A 16,442-nucleotide genomic window follows, 5' to 3' on the forward strand; every position below is an offset into this window, starting at 1 on the left:
GCTGTCGGCTGGGAGTGCCCTGCGTCCTTTGGGAATCACCAGAGGCGGGCAGTTCACCGAAGGGGAGTATATGCGGGAACCGTAGCGTTTACTCACGGCATGCGCGGGGTGTGTCGCCCTGCCCAGGCCCTTGTCTAGGAAATACAAAAAGAATCACAAATCTGTGAAAAATTTGTCCAAAGCTGAATTTCTGCCAATTGTTAGAGTTGACTATGCTTAATAACATACCTGAAGTTTACCGTTGTAGACCTTATGCGTATCACCGAAAAGTGCAGTTAAGTCCTAGAAGTTAGAGTATTACAGCAGTCCATTAAAATGATTCGAGTTTACGCAGTTAATAACGTAGACGCTCTGTAAGTGCATAAAAATAATCCAGAAACACTATTCAACACGATCACGTTAAAAAAAATTCAATGTTGAATAAAAAGATGAAACAAAGTCGATAAACGTTATTGATTATGTTTTTTTTTTTAAAACATTCATTGAAATAAAAGTATGATTTACATACAAAACAAGGGTCCAATGTGAAAATCTTCTGTATAGATGTTTTTGCTTACTTATTCAGCTTTCAGGCGGTATAACTATTATAGTCTAGCGCAATTAGTTGAATCGCTAGAATAGCCTAAGCGTCGGCGTGTGTGCCGTCCTGCGGCGGTGCTTTGGTCTTAGCAAGCCGGCGCGACGAGCGTTGCACGCGACCTTCATGGCCAAGTTTCAAAGTTCCGAAGATTTAGTTTAGGGATTGCTGCAGATATGTTACGTTTATTCGATTTAACAAAAAATTAGTTAAATTATCGCAAATAAGATAATAATCTAATATTTTTTCTTAAGTTATGATGGCTCCATAAAGTTGCAATAAACATATTTGTTAGAACTTGTCAACAGGAACACCCAAAAATACCAAGTTTAACAATTATGTATATAAATATCTAAAAAAAATTGGGAAAGCTTTCTTTCTCATAAAGAACGATTTGAGCTTTTATTTTTTATTTGACTAAATCTGTTTGAAATGGGAAAATCTAAACACTAATGAACTTTAAAGTAATAACTCTAGGCATCGGACGCATGACGTCACATTGGAGATGAGGCACAATATCAATATTTGAGAGCATGTTTTCAGTTCGTAAACTTAAAAAAAAAAATGCTTTAGTAAAGACTGAAAAACCAGATTAGAAAAACTAAGTAAAGAATTTAAAATTAATACCAATACTAATCAACAAATAAATATATGATAGTTATTGTCTGATTCTATCACTTCAATAACGTAATCTATTTTTTATCCAGGCTTCATGGTCTATTAGAAACAAAACATTTACAGTTTTCATAGCGCCCATAAAGGTTTGTGGTTTTTATCTTAGGTAAATATTTTCATTCTGATGTATTGTAATAAAATCAAATAAACTTTTGCATCTACTTACATTAGTTAATTGGAGGAATTTACTAGCGATTTTTATCTTTATTTTTAATATCTTTGTTGCCTGTGACTAAAACACTCCAACACAAACGACTTTAGCATGAAGCCTAGAGCAGTACACATTGCGACGCTCTAACGGCTCTAGCGACCCAATAGGTTATTGTAGACAACTAAATATATACCATTTAAAAACTAATAAATATCAAGAAACTTAATTTAAAAGACTCTCAAGTTCCTGTAGTTTATATATATATATATATATATATTCCTGCGATTTTGTAAAAAAAAAATATTTCGCAAAATTTTGTTGATAGAACTTTCTTATTTTGCATTATATATATATATATATATATATATATATATATATATATATACACACACACACATATATATACACACACTTCTAAACTTTCAAAAGTATAAAAGATTTTGAAAACTAATTTTATTTGATAACTGAGAAGATACAATAATAAAAACGTTTGTAGAATTCATATTTGTAGAGCGCAACAAGGAGGTATGATTTAAGACATAACCGCTAGTTTTCTGAGTGATGCACAAGGTATGGGGCGATAAACCGTTGATATGTTACTACAGAACGTTGATTCTAACTCTACTAAATAAATTCAGCGTTTATGTTTTTTTATATTAAAAGTGTTAGTTTCCTAAGAGCTAAATTCACCGCAGCCCAAGTGACTTCAGCACCTCCCGCAGTAGAATAGGCCTACACATTACGACGCTCGGAACGCTTCAGCGCCAGCGGGCAGATCAATGGAGTCACACTCTTAAGCAATATACCATTTGTTAAAGCTTAAAAAATATGCAACTTCGTTGGTTTAAATTAATTTTACGTGGGGCCTTTCATGTTTATGTAATTGTATTTTTATTTTCTTAAATTAAAAAAAAATTGGTTGTCTGTAAAGTCGGTTTATGGACGATAGTTTAACGTGACGTCATAACAAAATATTGATGAAATGATTGCATACTTTTATGAATAAAATTGAATCAATTTTATTGAATTATCACTATTTTGTATTGATACAAAGAAGGAGTGAAATGAAATCTACTACCTATTTAATGAAAATATATTTAATCTTTATAAATGTGTTTGTTTTTAACAATTGAAGTTAAGTTCCTAGAACATTTTGGGCTTCATTATGAGATTATACTATAGAAATTGCATTTACAAAATTTATTTTTGTGGGTCAATGCAAGAAATTGTAACTTAGGCCTTAACTGCACGATTTTGGTACAACGCACAGGGTTTGCAGCGGTAAACTTTTGATATGTTACTAAGAAATATTGATACTGCTGCTGTACAAAATTTCAGGTTTTATGTAATTTTCCATATGTTAAAAAACTTTGTTTCCTAAGACCTAAATTTGTTCCAACCCGAGCGACTTAAGTACCCACACGGTAGGATACACACTACGACGCTCGGAACCTTTCAGAGGCCCGGTCAATTGAGTCAAAGAATTAACCAATATACCATTTTAAAGCTTTAAAAATATTCAACAACGTTTGTAAAAGTGATTATTACGTCGGACCATATATCTTTATGTTAATCGTGTTTTTAATTCTTTTCTTGTGAATAAAAGACACTTCTTATTACTTCATCGATTAATATCGTACCTTTAGTATTAACATTTTGAAAATGTTTTAACATAAATGTGTAAAATGGCGTTTCTAGATTATTTGGATGCATTTACGGAGAGTCTACGTTAATAACTGCGTATACGCGAATCATTTTAATGAACTGCTGTAAGTCGCTGCCATCTAGGACTTAACTGCACGTTTTCGGTGATACGTACAAGGTCTACAGCAGTAAACTTTCGGTATGTTATTAAGCATAGTAGGCTCTACCACTGTGCAAAAATTCAGCTTTTGGCAAATTTTTCACAGATTGAAAGTTTTGTTTCGTGGACGACTCGGGGTGCTCGCCTCGCAACAAGAACCGGGGGCGACAGCTGCAGGCACTCTGGAGCCGGGGCGCCCGCCCGGGCTGTGTGCCTGCGGGGAGGGCGAAGAGGCAGTCAGTCACGCCCTGGAGGTTTCCAATACAGGAGCTCTTTGTTGGGAACATAGTGAATACCAACTCGCGGACAATCTGGCGGAAGTCGCTGTTGTATCGTCGGCCCTGAGAAGATCAGTGGAAGCCGATTTTTCAAGTCGATAATGGGAAAGGAACGAGAATATTATAATAATTCAAATTTGACAAAAAGTTGTGTGTAAAACGTTACACTACCAAAGCGTTGTGCTCTTATTTATGACAACTTGGTATTGTTCTACGTGGTGAGAACAAAACATGCAACACGCTTTGTTGCTGGTAAGACGAGAGTCGTAGCGCCAAGGTGCCATCCTTAAGGACGCGGTTCAGGTGTATAAAACATTTTCTGCCATTGCGATAGTTCACTGTTACTCTATTTGAAAACGGGAAAACTTGTATTGCTGCCTATTCGAAGACTTAACTTTGCTATTGCAATTAAAGCTAACGATAATTAGATAAAATAACTTTTAACTCTAAAAATAGGAGCTAGAGTATGAGTGAAAATGCTGTCAGTCAGTGTTGTTATGTAACAGATACCTAACATTTTATTCATACATGATAATCAAAATATGTAGTTTCATTGTTTTTCTAAAGTATTATCCCTAAAGTCCCCTACAGATACAATTGGATCATAGTGCTCCATTAATGAGGAAATAATTATTTTCTTTATTTTAGTGAATACATGTGATGACAAAATTAAAATTTTTAAGTGAAATAAGTATAAATACTGCTAAGAGTAAAATAAGTTTTATGGATTACTTATATGCTTTGTGCGTTTCCTTTTTTTTCTTAACCTAACTAAAACCAAATGTATTTGGGAGGGTCTGGGTTAGGGAGAGACCTAGGTCCGTCTCAGGCCGAAGCCTATACGCTCTAATCATGCAGGGGTTAGCCATGCAGGAGAATTCGCATGCATCATGTGCTAGGAGGGAATTGGTCAGCCATGGCCACCATTGGTGCCATGACTAACTCCCCTCACTGACTACTCTAGACTAACACTAGATAAGGTGGGCCCAGGTGAAACCTCTATTGACAGAGGGAAAACCCTGGGCTCTTTCATGCTGGATGCAAAATTAATGTATTAATTAACAAGCAGGTTGGTTACGGGAACAGAAGGGTTGTTCTGGAAGAAGAGTTGGACAGAGTAAAAAAGCACTACTAAGCGAAGGTGGTGAGCTTGGACTGTTTGGTCCGTGTTCCCGCCATGATGCCAGCCAGCACACATTCTTAAACTAGAAATACCAATATGAATGTGTACATGTGTATGGGATTATTCTTGGGCGCTTCGCCATTCAGGGTCTCAGGAGACCAAAAAAGTGGAAAATCAGACGATAATTCGAGCCCTGCTGGGCCCAAACACGACAGTATTTTTCGCCTACACGGAAGGACCTACAGGGAGGGCTGCGTCGGTGTTGGGCGTTGTATGTCAATTAGAACCATATTATACTTAATAATACTTAATACTATGAGCTGCCAGCTTAGGATTGCAAGAACTGTTCAGTATCAGTGCTTAATGAAGCACCCCCTCAGCAGACTCTCGTCTGACTGATAAAGGGATAACATCATCGCCAGTGAGGGCCGCGGGGCCCGAATGCCGCAACTTGGCATCGAACCCCGCGACCCTTTAGGAGTACCAGGTGGCGTCCTGCCGACCCATAACCTCCTGTTTTGACCTATGTGATTTCAGTTTTGACTTTTGTAAATGACTTTTTAAATAAGCTGCGAAGCTGTGTTATATTGTAAATGGCCTGTAATAATCTACTTTAATTTCGTGTGTTGATTCTACTTTAAACTCGTGTGTTGTCCAGCCCTCCCTTTAAGTTTAAAATTTAAATTCAAAGGGGGGGGGGGGGGGGGTGCTTTTTCGCTCCGCGCGCATTGGCCGGCAGTCTGCGCGGCCAATCACGCGCGACTAGGGCGGCCGGTGGGCAAGTAGCGTTTTCGGCCGCTTATATATTTTTGTCTTACGTCCGGATCAAAATTTCCGAGCGATTAAACATGTGGGTTTAAACTATTTACGCATTTATCGTAAAATGTTTCTGGGGTTCGAATGTAAAAGTCTTGCAAAGTTTCCGTGTCCGTTTCACAATGCAAGGCTTCTGTAGGGTAATACATTGGAGCGTCTGTAGCTATTCGAATACATTTATTCTGAATTCGCTGCAGCTTTAATAAATGTGTTTCGCAGTGGTTGCCCAGACTGTGGCTGCGTACGTAATAATAGGGTGAATCAGTGTTTTGTAGAGCAGTAAACCGTTCGTTACTGTGCCTCCACATCGCCTGCTCATTACTGGATATAGTGAGCTTAGTCTAACCTCAGCTTGAATTCTCTAGGCATCTATTATCTATATGATGGTGCCAGAGAAGCTTCCTGTCCATGTGGACGCCTAGATATTTTACGACGTCCTTGTGTGGGATTTGTTCGCCAAACAAACGTATTTATGGCCTGTGTTCTACAGGTGGAAGATTTCCGCGAGTAAACACAATAGCTTCGGACATCGTTGTGTTCACTTTGCTAAGCCAGGTCGTACACCATTGCTAGCACACAGCTAATGCATCCGTTTTATTTCCTAGCCTAATTTAATCTAAGCTAATGCAGTCTGGTAGTGGCTAGGTGAAGTGTGTATGATCTGCTATACAGAAACGTGTCGTTTGCATAGCACATAGCAGCCTAACTTCACTAGGCGGTGTTCGGGGCGTGGCAAATCTCTAGAAGGCTATATATGTTAAATAGAACAGGGCCCAGAATACTGCCCTGTGGTACGCCTGCTCTTATTTGTTTGATGTCAGACATAGTTCTTTAAGTTGATACTGTAAACGTTCTGTCTTCTAGGTAGGACGCGACTAGCTTGATATAGCAGACCAGGAAATTAGTTTGATATAGTTTGTATAGATTAGCCCCGCGTGATAAACTCTGTCGAAGGCTTTTTCTACGTCTAAAAACGTCGCAACTACATAATCTTTTACGTTGAAGGCGCTTGTCATCTCTTCAGTGAGGCGTATGAGTTGGTGCACTGTCGAGTGATTACTGCGAAAAATCGAATGGCCTAAGTGTACAGGCCTGCCCGATCCGCGGACGAATATTTTCACGTTCTGCGCGCATACTTTTCGTTGGTGATACTGCCGACGAGCGCGGGTTTGAATGGTAGTTTGATGATATGAATTGACAAACTGCTAGACTGTGTGTAATATAGTTACCCAAATAACACTAAAACAACAAAAATGAATTAAATAATAAATAACCATCTCTTTTAAAACTATAACGTGTCAGAACTGAGTGTTATTGTGCAAACAAAGACTAATTTTAGCAAAGATTATTGCACAAAGTAAGGGAGGTAGGGTTATATGAATGGTCAAAATAAGTTTTTATAGCAACTGATCTTGAGAAAATGATTTTTTTGTTTGTGTAGGCCTGAACTTTGACAGCTGAGTAAAGTTTATTTAAATAAAGGCACAGCATTTCAATAAGTGTTTTATTTTTTAATGAATTTCTGAATTATAACCTTGTCACAAATTTTTATGTAGGATACATACAGATGCAAGTTTATTATAAACTGAACTATTAGTAGTAATGTTTATACGTTTCATTTAGAAAATAAATTTAGCTCATATTGTTACATGAATTAATATATCTGATACGCTTACTTGCGTTATTAAAATAACTTGCATAAACTTCGGAACAATTATAACGTGTCCCAAATTTTCGGTTGTAAACGCAAACCAAATATTTTCAGTTAAATATATTATTAATTTATGTCATGTTATGTTGATAGAACTAACAAAAAACGGCGAAATATAAATTCAAAGTTTTGATATTCGTGCTTTATTGTTTGGCTATTTATTTTGGCAATTTTTCATAGTTTAAGCACTTATGAAAATATTAACATAAAATTATTATAAATGTTTTTTGAGATTCTTTAATTATGTGTGATGATTCTGCTAATAGTTGTTGAGATAATTGAGGTAGATTACCGGTATTTTACCATTGGTTTTGTATTTTGTATTACGTTAGCTACTTTTAAAATACTTTTAAGGATGGTTGGTTAAGTTTTGTTAGCTTAATTTAAAACATTGTTTAATCGTGTGAATGGCTGGATGGATAAGGTAATTTAATTTCGAACACTGTTCAATTATTTGAATGATTGGTTGTATACAATATTCATTTGAAATACTGTATATTGGTGTAAATGTTTGGGTAAGTTACGTTAGCCACATTAAAAATACTTAACGGCGTTCTTCGGGATAGGTGTTACTCAAAAAACCATTAAATGTTCTTAATGGAGAACCTTCTCTAGAAAATTAACATTACTTGAAATAGGGATAACAATCTGCAGGTAGAGAAGTAAAGATTGTGTTAGGTAAGTTCCGGGAAGAGGAGTGGCAGATTTTGCATTTAAAACTGCAGAATAAAAAGTACGAATTTTTGAAAAATTTAAATATTTAAGCTTTGTGAAACGATTAATAACCATGCAACATTTTTTAATAATCAATATTAATATTACAAGAGTGACATATTTTTAATTATATAATCTTGATTTTTGAAATAAAGGTTTTTTTTTCGGATGAGGTTGTACTAACCAGCGAAATGATTTTTTTTCCATATCTAAACTACCGCGTTATTATTTTCCTGCATAGTATTTTGTTAGTACAACATATAGTACACAATATATAGTGCACAAAATAATTTATTACGGTTGTGGCAAACAACAGTTAACTGGTGTCACTGCTACAAACGTTTAACATTATTTAGCCAAACTTGTGTAGTGAATGTATTTCACTGAAATAAATAATAAAATCACTTCAGGCTATATAAAAAAAGATTGTCAAAATTAAATGCTATCGTAGCTTTCGTCCATTCGAAACCTAAATTGAGCGGAGACAAAACAAAATACAGAAAAAAACTTATTTTGTAATAAATGAGGCAATAAAATTAGTTATAGGTATCTAATTTCTTGTTTGATTTACTTGAATGGAAATAAATTTGCCATTAGAATCATCATTTGTTGATAACCGCCGTTATAACAAAATGTAAAACACAGATTAACGTACATTTCCGTATACATAGCCTACTTTAGCAAAATATCTCCAGAGTGACGTCACAAATTGCTAGCCAGTGACAGAGAAAGGTGCGCAAAAGGATACCTATATAACTTCACGATGATTCACCCGTTATGTTCACAGTTGACAGAACAGAAGAATGAATGAATATCAAGCAATGATTTGTGTAACATTTTCTTAAGTGTTATGAGTACGTAATAAATATTTTCGCAGAAACTGTATGGTGTTATGTAGGCTGAAGTATCTAATTATTCGATTTTTTATTTATTAGAAAACAATTTGATCCGATTTCCGCATAGGTAGTTGAGAAGTGTAATTAGGATAAGAAATTTTAAGCTCAATATTGTGCTAAAACAGATTAAGATAAATTGTAATTGGAACCGAATTAGGGGTCTATATGTAAAAATACAAATGTTTGTTAAGTGACACAATATTTCTGTAAACCTTTGTGTTCTGTACCATTACAAGAAGGAACAATCATATTTCTATACATTTGAGAATAATAACAGTAGTATTACAGAATTATTTTTATTTGGTTTCATATAGAACTTCTATAAGCACTCGAACTATGGTCAATGGACTGGGAATGTTGCGTTTAATGCCGATTATAATGTGTTGTGTTTGTTGCCAGCCAAACTTGTTTAACTATATGATAGAACCTTACACTTAGTACGTGTGGTTTCCAAGTGATGTTATGTTCTCTGGATTATGTAATTACAGTTTCCCTTATACGAATGTACCGAACAAATATAAAGTGTTGTGGTGTATACCACCATGGAAATATAAGAAACCTCTTAGTTAACACTAGGAAAATAACAAATGCAAGTGACAAGTAGCTCATTTGACATTGAACAAGAGGATCGTTCCAAAGAGAGGTTGCACCCTCCTTCCTGAGCGAGCCTTTTGTGACGTAGCAAGTTGTTTCTTGTTGCATTACAAAGAAAAATTGAAAAAGTAAGCCATAAATTGCACCATTTTAAAACATATTTGCAACATTGCAAACAATTGCTTGAATATCTTTCACACTTGGGGTTGGCTAATGACTAAATTTCGAATAAAATTTTCTATTTACTCATTGATATAACGTTACGTTAACCATACAAGCACATTTGTTGAAATGCAGCATGTACTTTGTATGGTGTACAATTAACAGCATCTTTCATGTACTTTATTTTAATAATTCTTGGGAATTTTTTTTCCAGAACTAATTAATATGTTCTCGCCCCTTAAATACAGGTAACGAGATGCTGGCCCGTTACCATCACATGCAAGGTCTCAATAGTATTTAAACAACATTATTCTAATGTATTGTTATTGTGGTGACTAGCGAATGAATGCAGCAGATTCCAACTCTTCAGAATTGTTTCCAGTAGACGCAGCGTCGCACTGCGTGGCTGAGACTGGTTGATAATTGCTGGCTCCTCTGTGACATTGTGGGCATTGGTGAATCAAGCTTGTCGTGAATGTCAGTGCGCTTGCAAACTGACTCCCCTGCTGCAGCTCATACACCGGTCGTCACTGGATTCTGATGTACTTTGTAATAATTAAGATAGTTTCTGAACCAGAACAGTTGATAAGCTACGGTCCTGAATCAAAAAAGGTAAATTTAAAATGTGTCGTAACTTTATCTTTGAGCCTCATTTAGAAAATGTTAACATACTCACATTTCATTGTTAGGTACATATTTTTTTACACAATCCCGCATAACCCTGCAAGTTATAAAAATTCTTCCAATGTATGAATTTCCCAATTACATACATATTGATAATGCCGAATGTGGACTTTATATATACACACATGCATACTTACACATATATGTATAGTAATTGAAAGAAAATGTTTGCTTCAATGTCTCCCCTATAAATAATAAATGAATTATATGATTAAATATCCGTGTTCTTAGTGGATATAACTAGGAAAATCTGTATAATTTGTATGTATTTTGGTAGTTATTAAAAAAGTTCAATTAAACTTACAATATTATGAATTGTCATACCTCTAACGTTAAATTTTACTCTTGTACAGATAGCACACTGTATCTAAGTAACATAATTAAGATGTCACAGTTATAATAATTAATACTTACTAATTTTATTCGACAATGTGTTTCCGATTCATTTGACTTCTTGCAAATGGGTTATAAATTAAGTATAACTCCAGAGACGTACCAAATTAGGTTACCTTGAGAAACTCATGACGTCAGCGTGTATGGTTTATGTGTTAGGGAAAATTTATTAAAATACTGTGTATTAAAAAAGTGCATGACATGGTATATTATTGTTTTATTTTGAAACAATTAACCCCAATTATTGCGAAAAACATGGTAATGTGCTTAAAAAATGTGTGAACTCTGCAGTGTATGAGAAGTTATTTCCAGGCCGGCCGTCAAATCGTCCGGTTTTAGGATCGAGTATAACTGGCAACACTGCGACTATCGTCCCTTTTCTACGCGTGTCTAAAGCCAGCCAGGAGCGTGGAGAAACCCCCCTGAACATCCTGACTCGAATGACAATTGAAATGTTTTCCTAACCTAAGTTAAACTAAGCTAAAGTGTGTGGGAAAGGAGCCAGTTTAAGGTAGGACCTAGGCGTGTCTCAGGGAAAGCCCTATACACTAAAATAAATACCAATTATTTAAGTTAAATACAGAGCGTCATATATTGCGTTTAGGACCTTGTAATTGGATTTTTAGATGTGAGTTCTAAACGGAAAAATAAAATGGTCTTTTCAGGTCGTGTAATGGGCGGGGGAAGCTATTGCCTGCAAGGAAAACTGGGCGCGCGATCTTGTTGCTACCCGTCGGCATTAAAAGTGTCGGCCCAGACAAAAATTCTGAAAAGTATATTTTGTTAAGAAATGTTACAGCTTTCATTTGGTACATGGCTGATATTCGGCCAATACTTGGTATGAGTCCTGGAGTCGTTTTTATAAAATGCAAGTTTTTAAAATATGTACCTTTTTTGACCTTAAATAATTTTAATAATACTATTAACAAATACTAAGTTTTATTATTAAATAAAAAGCCCTACATCTTACGTTTATCACCTTGTAGTTGGATTTTTATATATCAGTTTTAAACGGAGAAATAAAATGGTTTTTTCAGGTCCTGTAATGGGCGGGTGAAGCTATTGCCTGCAAGGAAAACTGGGCGCGCGATCTTGTTGCTGTCCGTCGGCATTAAAAGTGTCGGCCCAGACAGAAATTCTGAAAAGTATATTTTGTTAAGAAATGTTACAGCTTTCATTTAGTACATGGCTGATATTCGGCCAATACTTGGTATGAGTCCTGGAGTCGTTTTTATAAAATGCAAGTTTTTGAAATATGTACCTTCTTTGACCTTATATAATTTAAAGAATACTAATAATAAATACTATTTTTTTAGTTAAATACAAAACGTCATATCTTGCGTTTAGGACTTTGTAGTTAGATTTTTATATTTCAGTTTTAAAAGGAGATATAAAATGGTTTTTTCGTGGCCTGTAATGGGCGGGTAAATCTATTGCCTGCTTGTAAAACTGGGCGCGCGATCTTGTTGCTGTCCGTCGGCATTAAAAGTGTCGGCCCAGACAAAAAATATGATTAGTATATTTTGTTAAGAAATGTTACAGCTTTCATTTGGTACATGGCTGATGTTCGGCCAATACTTGGTATGAGTCCTGGAGTCGTTTTTATAAAATGCAAGTTTTTGAAATATGTACCTTCTTTGACCTTAAATAATTTAAAGAATACTAATAATAAATACTATTTTTTTTAGTTAAATACAATGCACCATATCTTGCGTTTAGGACCTTGTTGTTGGATTTTTATATTTCAGTTTTAAATGGAGAAATAAAATAGTTTTTTCAGGGCCTGTAATGGGCGGGTGAAGCTATTGCCTGCAAGGCAAACAGGGCGCGCGATCTTGTTGCTGTCCGTCGGCATTAAAAGTGTCGGCCCAGACAAAAATTCTGAAAAGTACATTTTGTTAAGAAATGTTACAGCTTTTATTTGGTACATGGCTGATATTCAGCCAATACTTGGTATGAGTCCTGGAGTCGTTTTTATAAAATGCAAGTTTTTGAAATATGTACCTTCTTTGACCTTATATAATTTAAAGAATACTATTAATAAATACTATTTTTTTTTAGTTAAATACAAAGCGTCATATCTTGCGTTTAGGACCTTGTAGTTGGATTTTTATATTTCAGTTTTAAACCGAGAAATAAAATGGTTTTTTCAGGTCCTGTAATGGGCGGGTAAATCTATTGCCTGCAAGGAAAACTGGGCCCGCGATCTTGTTGCTGTCCGTCGGCATTAAAAGTGTCGGCCCAGACAGAAATTCTGAAAAGTATATTTTGTTAAGAAATGTTACAGCTTTCATTTAGTACATGGCTGATATTCGGCCAATACTTGGTATGAGTCCTGGAGTCGTTTTTAAAAAATGCAAGTTTTTGAAATATGTACCTTCTTTGACCTTATATAATTTAAAGAATACTAATAATTAATACTATTTTTTTAGTTAAATACAAAGCGTCATATCTTGCGTTTAGGACCTTGTAGTTGGATATTTATATTTCAGTTTTAAACGGAGAAATAAAATGGTTTTTTCAGGTCCAGTAATGGGTGGGTGAAGCCTGCAAGGAAAACAGGGCGCGCAATCTTGTTGCTGTCCGTCGGCATTAAAAGTGTCGGCCCAGACAGAAATTCTGAAAAGTATGTTTTGTTAAGAAATGTTACAGCTTTCATTTGGTACATGGCTGATATTCGGCCAATACTTGGTATGAGTCATGGAGTCGTTTTTATAAAATGCAAGTTTTTGTAATATGTACCTTCTTTGACCTTATATAATTTAAAGAATACTATAAATAAATACTATTTTTTTAGTGAAATACAAAGCGTCATATCTTGCGTTTAAGACCTTTTAGTTGGATTTTTATATTTCAGTTTTAAACCGAGAAATAAAATGGTTTTTTCGTGGCCTGTAATGGGCGGGTAAATCTATTGCCTGCAAGGAAAACTGGGCGCGCGATATTGTTGCTGTCCGTCGGCATCAAAAGTGTCGGCCCAGACAAAAATTATGATTAGTATATTTTGTTAAGAAATGTTACAGGTTTCATTTGGTACATGGCTGATGTTCGGCCAATACTTGGTATGAGTCCTGGAGTTGTTATAATATAATGCAAGTTTTTGAAATATGTACCTTCTTTGACCTTAAATAATTTAAAGAATACTAATAATAAATACTATTTTTTTAGTTAAATACAAAACGTCATATCTTGCGTTTAGGACTTTGTAGTTAGATTTTTATATTTCAGTTTTAAAAGGAGATATAAAATGGTTTTTTCGTGGCCTGTAATACGCGGGTAAATCTATTGCCTGCAAGGAAAACTGGGCGCGCGATCTTGTTGCTGTCCGTCGGCATTAAAAGTGTCGGCCCAGACAAAAAATATGATTAGTATATTTTGTTAAGAAATGTTACAGCTTTCATTTGGTACATGGCTGATGTTCGGCCAATACTTGGTATGAGTCCTGGAGTCGTTTTTATAAAATGCAAGTTTTTGAAATATGTACCTTCTTTGACCTTATATAATTTAAAGAATACTATTAATAAATATTATTTTTTTTAGTTAAATACAAAGCGTCATATATTGCGTTTAGGACCTTGTAGTTGGATTTTTATATTTCAGTTTTAAACCGAGAAATAAAATGGTTTTTTCAGGTCCTGTAATGGGCAGGTGAAGCTATTGCCTGCAAGGAAAACAAGGCGCGCGATCTTGTTGCTGTCCGTCGGCATTAAAAGTGTCGGCCCAGACAAAAATTCTGAAAAGTATATTTTGTTAAGAAATGTTACAGGTTTAATTTGGTACATGGCTGATGCTCGGCCAATACTTGGTATGAGTCCTGGAGTCGTTTTTATAAAATGCAAGTTTTTGAAATATGTACCTTCTTTGACCTTATATAATTTAAAGAATACTAATAATAAATACTATTTTTTTAGTTAAATACAAAACGTCATATCTTGCGTTTAGGACTTTGTAGTTAGATTTTTATATTTCAGTTTTAAAAGGAGATATAAAATGGTTTTTTCGTGGCCTGTAATGGGCGGGTAAATCTATTGCCTGCTTGTAAAACTGGGCGCGCGATCTTGTTGCTGTCCGTCGGCATTAAAAGTGTCGGCCCAGACAAAAAATATGATTAGTATATTTTGTTAAGAAATGTTACAGCTTTCATTTGGTACATGGCTGATGTTCGGCCAATACTTGGTATGAGTCCTGGAGTCGTTTTTATAAAATGCAAGTTTTTGAAATATGTACCTTCTTTGACCTTAAATAATTTAAAGAATACTAATAATAAATACTATTTTTTTTAGTTAAATACAATGCACCATATCTTGCGTTTAGGACCTTGTAGTTGGATTTTTATATTTCAGTTTTAAACCGAGAAATAAAATGGTTTTTTCAGGTCCTGTAATGGGCGGGTAAATCTATTGCCTGCAAGGAAAACTGGGCCCGCGATCTTGTTGCTGTCCGTCGGCATTAAAAGTGTCGGCCCAGACAGAAATTCTGAAAAGTATATTTTGTTAAGAAATGTTACAGCTTTCATTTAGTACATGGCTGATATTCGGCCAATACTTGGTATGAGTCCTGGAGTCGTTTTTAAAAAATGCAAGTTTTTGAAATATGTACCTTCTTTGACCTTATATAATTTAAAGAATACTAATAATTAATACTATTTTTTTAGTTAAATACAAAGCGTCATATCTTGCGTTTAGGACCTTGTAGTTGGATATTTATATTTCAGTTTTAAACGGAGAAATAAAATGGTTTTTTCAGGTCCAGTAATGGGTGGGTGAAGCCTGCAAGGAAAACAGGGCGCGCAATCTTGTTGCTGTCCGTCGGCATTAAAAGTGTCGGCCCAGACAGAAATTCTGAAAAGTATGTTTTGTTAAGAAATGTTACAGCTTTCATTTGGTACATGGCTGATATTCGGCCAATACTTGGTATGAGTCATGGAGTCGTTTTTATAAAATGCAAGTTTTTGTAATATGTACCTTCTTTGACCTTATATAATTTAAAGAATACTATAAATAAATACTATTTTTTTAGTGAAATACAAAGCGTCATATCTTGCGTTTAAGACCTTTTAGTTGGATTTTTATATTTCAGTTTTAAACCGAGAAATAAAATGGTTTTTTCGTGGCCTGTAATGGGCGGGTAAATCTATTGCCTGCAAGGAAAACTGGGCGCGCGATATTGTTGCTGTCCGTCGGCATCAAAAGTGTCGGCCCAGACAAAAATTATGATTAGTATATTTTGTTAAGAAATGTTACAGGTTTCATTTGGTACATGGCTGATGTTCGGCCAATACTTGGTATGAGTCCTGGAGTTGTTATAATATAATGCAAGTTTTTGAAATATGTACCTTCTTTGACCTTAAATAATTTAAAGAATACTAATAATAAATACTATTTTTTTAGTTAAATACAAAACGTCATATCTTGCGTTTAGGACTTTGTAGTTAGATTTTTATATTTCAGTTTTAAAAGGAGATATAAAATGGTTTTTTCGTGGCCTGTAATGGGCAGGTGAAGCTATTGCCTGCAAGGAAAACAAGGCGCGCGATCTTGTTGCTGTCCGTCGGCATTAAAAGTGTCGGCCCAGACAAAAATTCTGAAGTGTATATTTTGTTAAGAAATGTTACAGGTTTAATTTGGTACATGGCTGATGCTCGGCCAATACTTGGTATGAGTCCTGGAGTCGTTTTTATAAAATGCAAGTTTTTGAAATATGTACCTTCTTTGACCTTAAATAATTTAAAGAATACTATTAATAAATACTATTTTTTTAGTTAAATACAATGCACCATGTCTTGCGTTTAGGACCTTGTAGTTGGATTTTTATATTTCAGTTTTAAACTGAGAAATAAAATGGTTTTTTCAGGTCTTGTAATG

Source organism: Bacillus rossius, chromosome 1, assembly GCF_032445375.1.
Source record: "Bacillus rossius redtenbacheri isolate Brsri chromosome 1, Brsri_v3, whole genome shotgun sequence".
Classification (NCBI taxonomy): domain Eukaryota; kingdom Metazoa; phylum Arthropoda; class Insecta; order Phasmatodea; family Bacillidae; genus Bacillus; species Bacillus rossius.